We start from the raw sequence: 9,323 nt of genomic DNA on the forward strand, positions 1-9,323 counted from the left end.
TTGGTAGGGACAAGGTCACCATGTGTGACAACTTTCCAAACTTTCCAATCTATGGTTTGGAGGTATATTTTCATTTGTTGTTTCCAAAAAGTATAGTTTAGACTGCAAAAGAGGGGTGGTTTATAAGAGGATTAACCCTCGATAAAGCGAGATACACCTAGGTGTGCCATAGGGATTTTTATGTAGCTTCTAGTTTAAGATTTACTACAACCCCGCTCTGATACCAATTGAAAAAGAAGGTAAATTCCCAAGAGGGGGATGAATTGGGATTTTAAAAATTCTTTTTAATTTCTTTGATTTATTCTTCCTTAACTTATTTTAAGTTCAGCAACCACTCAAGCAAAGTTATTTTTTTCATTTTATTACAAGTTCAGTGGAAAATTAACTTTACAAAACTTTTATGAATGTATATACCAAGTTGAATATCTCGTTCAACACCTTAACACAATCCAATCAACACAATCACAACATAATACACAATAGATAAAGCATTCGGCAATGCTTTCGAAGTTTAAGCACTTTTGTAACTCAAAGTAGAGTTTGAGAATATATGTTTGCTGATTAGAAGCCCTGTATTTGGTACCAGTTTTCTCAATATGAAATACAATTCAAACTTTCAACATTCTTCCAAAACCTCAGACTTTGAATAAACTTTTAGTTAATAAGTCTTAGGTGTTAACCAATCAATGTACTCCCTTTATGGTTTCCGCAATTTTATTGATCAAACAACGTACTCCCTTTCGGTTTCCATAATCCCAAAATCAAATTAATCCTTGGTTTATTTATTTTCCAATCCACGTATTTATTAAGAATAAAAAAATTAAAATCCAACCACATAGCTTATATGAACATAAAATTAAATGAGAGTAGGGAAGAGAGTGAGACGAGAGTTTTTATGAGGTTTGGCTATACCCGCCTACATCCTCGCCTTAGGTTAAACCACCCAAGGATTCCACTATAACCACTCCTTTACGAACAAAAGCAACCTTACAATCTCTCCTTCAATAGGCTAAAGTTCACCTCTCCAAACGATACCCCATGCTTGGTCTAACAACGATTCAAAACCTGAACCGTCTACAAAACAAGAACAAGTTTTAGTGTACAAAGACACTCTCAACAAGAGCTAATTAGTACAACAATTAAGCACTAAAATATACTTCAATTCAAAATAACAATTGAAAGAATTTGAAGCCTTTAGAAGTATATCACCGTGAGCTTTCTTTCTAAATTGAAAGAATTCAAAGTAGGCTCAGAATTTTTGTAAGAAATTCCTAGCAAACCTCAGTAGAGAAATTTAGAAAGTAATTGCACAAGAGAGCTTTCGAGAGTATTGAGAGTTTTGAGAGTGAGAAAGCTTGATTGTTGTAATTGCTTAGTGTTCGAATCCTTAGCCTTGGGGGTATTTATAGATGTTTAATCAAGAGTATTTCGTGCTTCCCAAGTGACTTGGAGTGTTTCCCAAGTTTTTATAACGTTTAGAATTCAAAAAATCAAATTTGAAAACTTCTCGTTATGTTTAAAATTTAAAATCTCGAAGATTCAGTCGACTGGGAAATAGGAGTCAGTCGCCTAGATCCATTTAAAACACTGAGATTTTCAAAGTCCGAACGAGTCAGTCGATTGGGAACACATGAGTTGGTCGCTTGGGGCCTCTCGGATTATTTCAAAATCAATTCAAATATTTGTCAGTCGACCGGAAAAACCTTGCTAGTCGCCTAGATGACCAAACAATTAATTTTTCAATTTTGTTTCCAAATTCTTTTTGCTCTTTTGCTTTCCCCAAAATAATTTAAGATTTTTGAAAAGTATTTTTTAGGATTTTTCAAAACATGGTTTCTAAGTCAATGAGATTCCTAATGAGCTTCAAAGTCAATCTAATCATCATTTGAATGAAGTACGTACATAGAGACTCACTTAAGATTTTAAGACACATTCTAAGCTTGGAGTCTTTATGTTTGTCCTTTGTTTAGTCTATCTTGTCTTTGAGTTTCAAATCCTCTAAATTTTATCAAATCATCTTTGAATCCATGCTTTAATAGTATAAGCTTTATGAGATCTTCTTTGGAGTATAAGTTTTCAATAATCCTTGTGTGCACTTGACCTTGTATTTACATACTTGAGTCCTGAAATATCATCACTTAACCAAATATATTAAATTCCTCTAATTTGTTATCATCAAAATAAGATTTTTAAGCCTTGTAAGGCCAACACTGTCCCTTTTCAAGGGATGTCTCTTCAAGAGTTTTCTCTTCAGGAGATTCTTCTTCAGGAGGTTCCTCTTCAAGAGGTTTTATAATAGGAATTTCATTTTTAGGAGAAATGGGTTTGTTAATGTCGAACGAATTATCCACCTATGAAACCTCTTTTGGAGTGTTTACAGATTTTAATCTTCTACTTATGGGAGTTTTATCTTTTGCACCAACAGGTCTTCCACGCTTAACTTGTGGTCTAGGTTCATTAGCCGGCTATTATCCTTCAGGAACATCAATATGTGCTGAAATATTTGTAGCAAGTATATGGAATTTTAGTATGGTCTTGGTATCTGCAAAAGAATCTGGTAATTGATTTGCAACTCCTTGCAAATGGATAATCCTCTGAACTGCAAGTTCACTTTGATTTGTGCGAGAATCTAAATAAGATAAACTCATGGCATTCCATGTGATTTCATGTTGTGCTTCAAGCACTGATTTAGCTCCCCCAAATGTAGGGAATACTGCTTCATCAAAACTGCAATCTTGAAACTGTGCTTTAAACAAATCACCTGTTAAAGGTTCAAGATATCTAAAAATAGAAGGGGAATCAAAATCAACATAGATACCGAGCTTATGTTGAGGACCCATTTTAGTTCTTTGAGGAGGGGCAATAAGAACATATACTGCACAACGAAAAGTTCTTAAATAAAAAATATCAGGTTGTTGCCCAAAAACTAATTACATTGGTGAAAGATTATTGTAAGTAGTTGGCTTTATACGAAATGTTAGAATTGGTGTATTCCTAAGAGGGGGGGGTGAATTGGAATTTTAAACTTTTCTCCTAAGTTGAACTGGATATTAGTAGAATATCCCAACCTAAGGTCTTTCTATGTAGTTCTAAATATGCCAATAAATATAATATACGAAAATTTAAATCAAGTGCATCACTCACATAATAACATACACGGGGTAAATATAAAGTGTAGAAATATAAACAAACACACGATATGTTATCGGGGTTCGGCTAACTGTGCCTACGTCCCCGCCTCTAGCTCGCAAGTTCGAGGATTCCACTAATAGCTCACTTAAGGGTGGAGCGGCACCGATTACAACCAGGTCAATTAGCACAGGGCTAACCTCAACCTTAACCAGGTCATTTAGCGGGGCTAACCTTAACCTACACACCTTAACAGGATGGCGCACCTAACTTTCCTAACCGAGTCTAAGCTAATTCGGGACTATTCCAGAGCTAGTCTCCCTCTTCAGGCCCGTTCTTGGAAATACAACAGATGTGTATTACAATCAAATGGTACAGTGATTGTTCTTTCGTGTAAAGCAGAGATGTATCCAAATACGCCCAATTACATACACCACAATATGATTTAATATGTAAGCTCAATGTGGTCTAATATTTTAACTATCGGATATACATATATATATATTTACTATCAGTGTAATGAGTGCATGAGAATATCAATCAAGAAATCTTTGCATCACAAGATATTCAGCCAATAAGTTCACACAAAGATGTCAAGTCTCAAGTATTCCAATCAGCAGGATGTCTCAAGCATGTAAATATCAAATGATGTATATGCTTGGTTTGCAAAAGATGTGTAATCTTTGTATTCAGCAAATAAAATATGAGTGAATAAATATTGCAACAAAGATCACTATCACATAAACAAATATCTTCCCAAAGTTATATCAAAATAAAGACCACAAGATATTTGAAAATGTTTTGAAGAGATTTTGCAATCCATAAAAAAATACGAACTTCTTAAGATATTGCAATGGATATGCAACACTCGAAAGTTTAATACAAGTTTTCTTTGGTAAGACTTATTAACAAAGTCTCTTAAGAATACTTAGGTTTAGCTCTCAAGAAAATTATATCAAGCAACTAGAGCAAGGAGAGCAAACCTTTATGCACAACCACACTTAAACACACTTACAAAGATATTAGAAGTAAGATCTGGTAAGAATAAGTGTTGGAGGCTCAAAGATAAGTATTATGGGTTTTGGGATTTTCAGAGAATTTTTCCCTAATCAAATCTGCTAATCTCTTACTAATTTTCACAAATGATCTCATATATATAGACATGGGAAGAGATATGACCGTTAGGGACCTATTGGGCATTATTAGGGAAGTTTAATGACATTTCAAATATTTTAACCCTGTTTAAAAAATGTTTAACTGCGGTAAAAATCAAGGCAACCCGAGAGGTCCAGTCGACCAGAACAAGTTTGGTTGACTAGGACTCATACGGTTCGATCGACCAGGGCATTTTTGAACTGAATGGTCGATCGATCGAAAGTGCCTTTCCAAAGGTGATTTTCCATTTTTATCGAGGTTCGGTCGACCAAGCCATTTTGAACTAGCTGGTTCGGTCAACCAGACAGTTGAGAGTTTTCCCGAGGACCCTCAGTCGACCAAGTAGTTGGAGTTCATTTTTTGTCTCAATTGACCAGATGGTCAAATTGTTGACCCAGGGGGTTTCGGTCGACCGGGGTTTTTTGAACTGCAATGGTTCGGTCAATCAGGACCTTGTTCAACTATTGACGTAGGCCTGTTTCGATCGACCAGGGCAAAATGAACTACCTTGGCCGGTCGACTGAAAGTGCACAATGTGTGCATTTCGGTCTTGTTATGCATCACACAAACCCTAATCAAGTGCCTATCAAATATAGGTGCAAATGTGTGTCCTAGGGTCACTTGGGATCCAATTTAAAGACACCGAAAAAATGCGATGTCGGTCGATCGGAAGGGAAAACCCTAAGGTCTTTCTAAGGTCATTTTTCATTTATGGTTTGTTTGAACTTACATATTATCATGCATTTGATATGTATGAGCTTATTACAAACCAAAGGCCTATTTACTATTACAGACCAATTTCCCTACTGAATATATATATTACAACTGAAAAATATGAATTGGTCTTTAAGCCTTAAGCTTTCACGTGTCATCAATGTATCTGCTAATATAGACCTGCACATGAACTAGATATTCATTAAATATATGAATATTAGTCATTATCAAAACGGGGTGTGACCTATTAGGTCAACATTCTCCCTCTTTTTTGATGATGACAAATACGATTGGCAAAAATATAGAGTTAAGCCTAAGAAGGCTCCCCCTCACAATATGCATCCAATTTATTTTTAAACAAAAGTCCTACCCATTATTTTTGCCTCTTTCCATCTCCCCCTTTTGACAACAGTAAAGAGGGTCATTTGAATTAAAATCCTAGGCAATGGATAAGTATTACAGTTATACAAGAAGAATTTTGGAAAGATTTTTAAAAATTTCGGCAGAGTGTCGTTTGTAAATTAAACTTTACAAAATAAAACCTGTATAAGTGTAACCTGTTTGAGTTTATATTTCCTAACAATTTATCCACAACTACTCAAACAGTTCAGTATGGTCCAACAAGTAAATAAAACTATCAAGATGATCACGAAGTGGCCAAGTTGGGCATTACAAATGATAATCATTATTCATTACATTCAATACGATCATGTAATAGATATATATTTGACATGTGCACACAATCAATAATCAACTTTCACAAAGGCTAAAGCAAGAATACAAGTCAACAATAATATTAGTTGCTAAGTCTTAGAAAGTTCTCATTTGAGTGCTCCCCCTAAAATTATGCAATTTATGAAACATCTAAGAAGCATCTCTACTGTGCATTAGACCTATTAGCTACTTATATTGATGTTAATTATGAGAGTTCATTAGGTTTTTAACACAGTATAAGTAATGGAACAAATGAGACTCACAAAGTAAAACCAGTTAATAGCATGAGTCCAATGAGCTAGGTGAGTTATAATTCTCTTCTCAAGGATGGGGCATAAACTCCTCGATATAGTCTCAGGCATACATAAGTGTGTTTATGCTCAAGAATGAATTTCATTTAAGTACATCCATCATATGTTCATTCTTCTTAGTATTACTTAGCATGCAAGAGATTTTAGGCATAAAGTTCTTACTGATTTATTCTAAGATTGGGACTTAAATTCCCATGTATTTTTGCATGCACACTTACTTGAATTAAGCTGAGGGATGATGTTCTCTTAAGTGCATTTCTTATATACTCATTCTATCAAATAAATTCAGCATGCAACAAATATTAATCATTCAGCGCATATGCATGACATATTGCATTTCATTTTAAAAACATGATAGTCAATTAAGACTATACTCAAAGTTATGCAATTTTGAAATGGATGTATGTATATAATAATAATGAGGTAAGTGGAAAAAGAGTTTGTCTTGAAATTTGATCTTGCCAAAAGTTAATGTAGATAAATATATATATGTGTATATAATTATAATATACATCCCTTTTTTAATGTTTGCAAAATGGTGTTGGGGGTGCTTGCAGAAACAGAAACTTTAATTTAAAAACTCATGCAAGCGAGCAACAAATTTTTTGGTATGTCAATAAAGCACATACTAAAAATAACCAGAAAACCAAAACCATAATGATCCTAAAAGTTCAACAATCACATGCAAGATCATATGGCAAATACAAACAGTTGTGGCAATATAAACATGCTTCAGATTATGATTTTCAATAAAATCTTTTCATTCAAGTACATGCCACAATGAATTCATTCAAGATCTAAGCTAAACATATGGGTAAGCAAAACAAGGTAGTAATTTAATTCTAGATGCTCCCCCTATCAATTTGAATATATGCTTAGATTCTTTAACTACTGATACTATCCAAAGATTAATTTCATTATGCTTAATAGTATAAGCCATCAATCCAAATCTTTAAAATCAACTATACTGAGTATTTGTCAATTACATGTTATCATTTGATTAGTATAGTTGTCCCTATAGACCATGGATGCATCAGAAGATATATATTAAGGCATGCAATAATGTTCATGACCCAAGAACATTTCATATCAAAACATAAGCCTTTAAGCACTAGATATAATGTTTTAGGTATTCTCAAGAGTCTCGATATTCAATAAATGAAAGTGATGCATATGGATCATTTATGCACTTCCTATAAGGATGGATCTGAGCCTTTCTAAACAATTGATGATTATGCTAGGATGAAGATTAATTATCTATTTAAGTTTTCACTTATCCTTTTCAAAAATATTTTAAAGTTAATTTCATCATAATCATCTTTAACACAAGGTTTTGGTTTGGGAAAAGTCCTGTTGAAATTTCGACAGCATGTAGTCTATAAATTGGATATTTACCAAATTTTCATGCACCAAAACCTGATAGATTTAAGCAATCAATTCAAAATAGTATTTTAATCATGCGAGAACCTATAATCCACTACCAGCATGCAATTCTCATCAACTGCATCCACAATGCAGGAGGCTTTCAACACAGGCATGCAATCTAGTAGTATAATCAACAGATGATACAAAAGATAAACTATCCATTATAAGATATACTCATTTAACACATAATGAATAGTAGGAATTCAGTACTTTTCATATGAAGGCATATGGCCATGAAAGACAAAAATTCATGAGAGCATTTAATGTATATATATTCATGAAGAGTAATGTTCCCCCTGAGTTATGCACTTATTCAAGGACCAAACAGTCACAATAGATATTTCTTTAAGTGAGCTAAGTCAGTATTGCCTCTATTGATATGAATTTCGATATGTGTGAGAGGCACGAATTAGAATAACTTTCAATTTAAAAGTACACATGCATAGGTCTACTTGAATTTTATGCATTCATCTAGATTGAGACCTAGGCAATCAAGTTAGTCATTCAACTCATCTCTAAGTATATAAAGCTCTAAAAGATATGACTTAATAATTTGAGAGCTTGTGAAGTGAAAATGAGTAAATACTCTTGACAATCAAATTATCATTTAGTTTAGAAGAGTATTTAGAATGAGTGGACATTTTCAAAAATATTTTTGTGCTTGGTAATCATGTCCATGCTTGGGCAAAGAGCATATAGGATATGTGAATGTTGTGAACAATACTCTTCAAAGAATGGAAAGTATCCTATAAATATAATTACAATCTAAAGCAAGGATACAAGTAGATAGGTGAAACCTTACCGAATATGATCATGGTTTGGTAAGGATTTCCTATAGATGAGACAATTCAAAATTAGAGTATTTTTTGTATTTTTGGTTCAAAGGGAATATTTTGATTTTATCAATGAAATGTGAATCCCTTAGTGGTTGCCTCTAATCTTGATTAAGAATGATGACTTTTAATATGCACACAATAAATATGGAATTTTAATGAACAGTGCTTATACCTAAGGTGATGACTAGAGTTTGGTTGATGAGATTAGGGTTAAAGATATATAGAATAGGATGAGACCCTAAAGTTCATTTTTGTGCAATGGACAATAGTTGCTTAACTTAAGATGTTTTGTTTTAAAGTATGAGTTAAGCATTTTGGAAATATTTGCCTAGCAATGATGCCCAGTCCATTTGGAAGTGGATAATGATTTTTAGTATGACTGGTTAGTGCGTATACTAAGATTGTCATTTTAAGCAACAACCACTTCCCAAACCTACAATCGTCACAACCCCCTAAACCTAAACCTAAAATCCAAGGAAGCATTAAATAATTAAATAGTATTAATTTAAATCCATTTTCCTTAGATCCTACGAGGTTTGCTTTGCTAATTATCCATTTCATTTCTTTTTCTAAGCCTTTGGCACTTTTAAGTAAACAATTAAACCATACGTGCCACATAGTTTTGCAAAATAAGCAGGTATTGCATTTTCGTGAAGGGATATGCTTATTTATTCTGTTTTTACTCAATTAGGCATGAAACTTTTGATGACAATGGAATTTATAAAATGAACCCTTGTTTTTAAACGATTTATTTGTTTTAACTCCAAAGGGTTTTGTGGCCTAATAAGGCTTACAATTCTTATTTTGATGATAACAAATCAAATGATATATTTAATATGTTTCAAGTAAAAGTGTTCAGGAAAATAACAGAGCTCAATTGTATAAGAAAGTTCATGGATTACAAAGAGCATGAAAAATGAAGTCATATTGTGAAAAGCTCAAAGGAAAGAATGCAACTACAAAGATGGTGGAAGAACAAGTTTTGAAGACTAGATTATACTTTTAAGGATATTCTCAAATGTAAGTACTTCAAAGTAAA

This window comes from Malania oleifera, chromosome 4, assembly GCF_029873635.1.
Source record: "Malania oleifera isolate guangnan ecotype guangnan chromosome 4, ASM2987363v1, whole genome shotgun sequence".
Lineage (NCBI taxonomy): Eukaryota > Viridiplantae > Streptophyta > Magnoliopsida > Santalales > Ximeniaceae > Malania > Malania oleifera.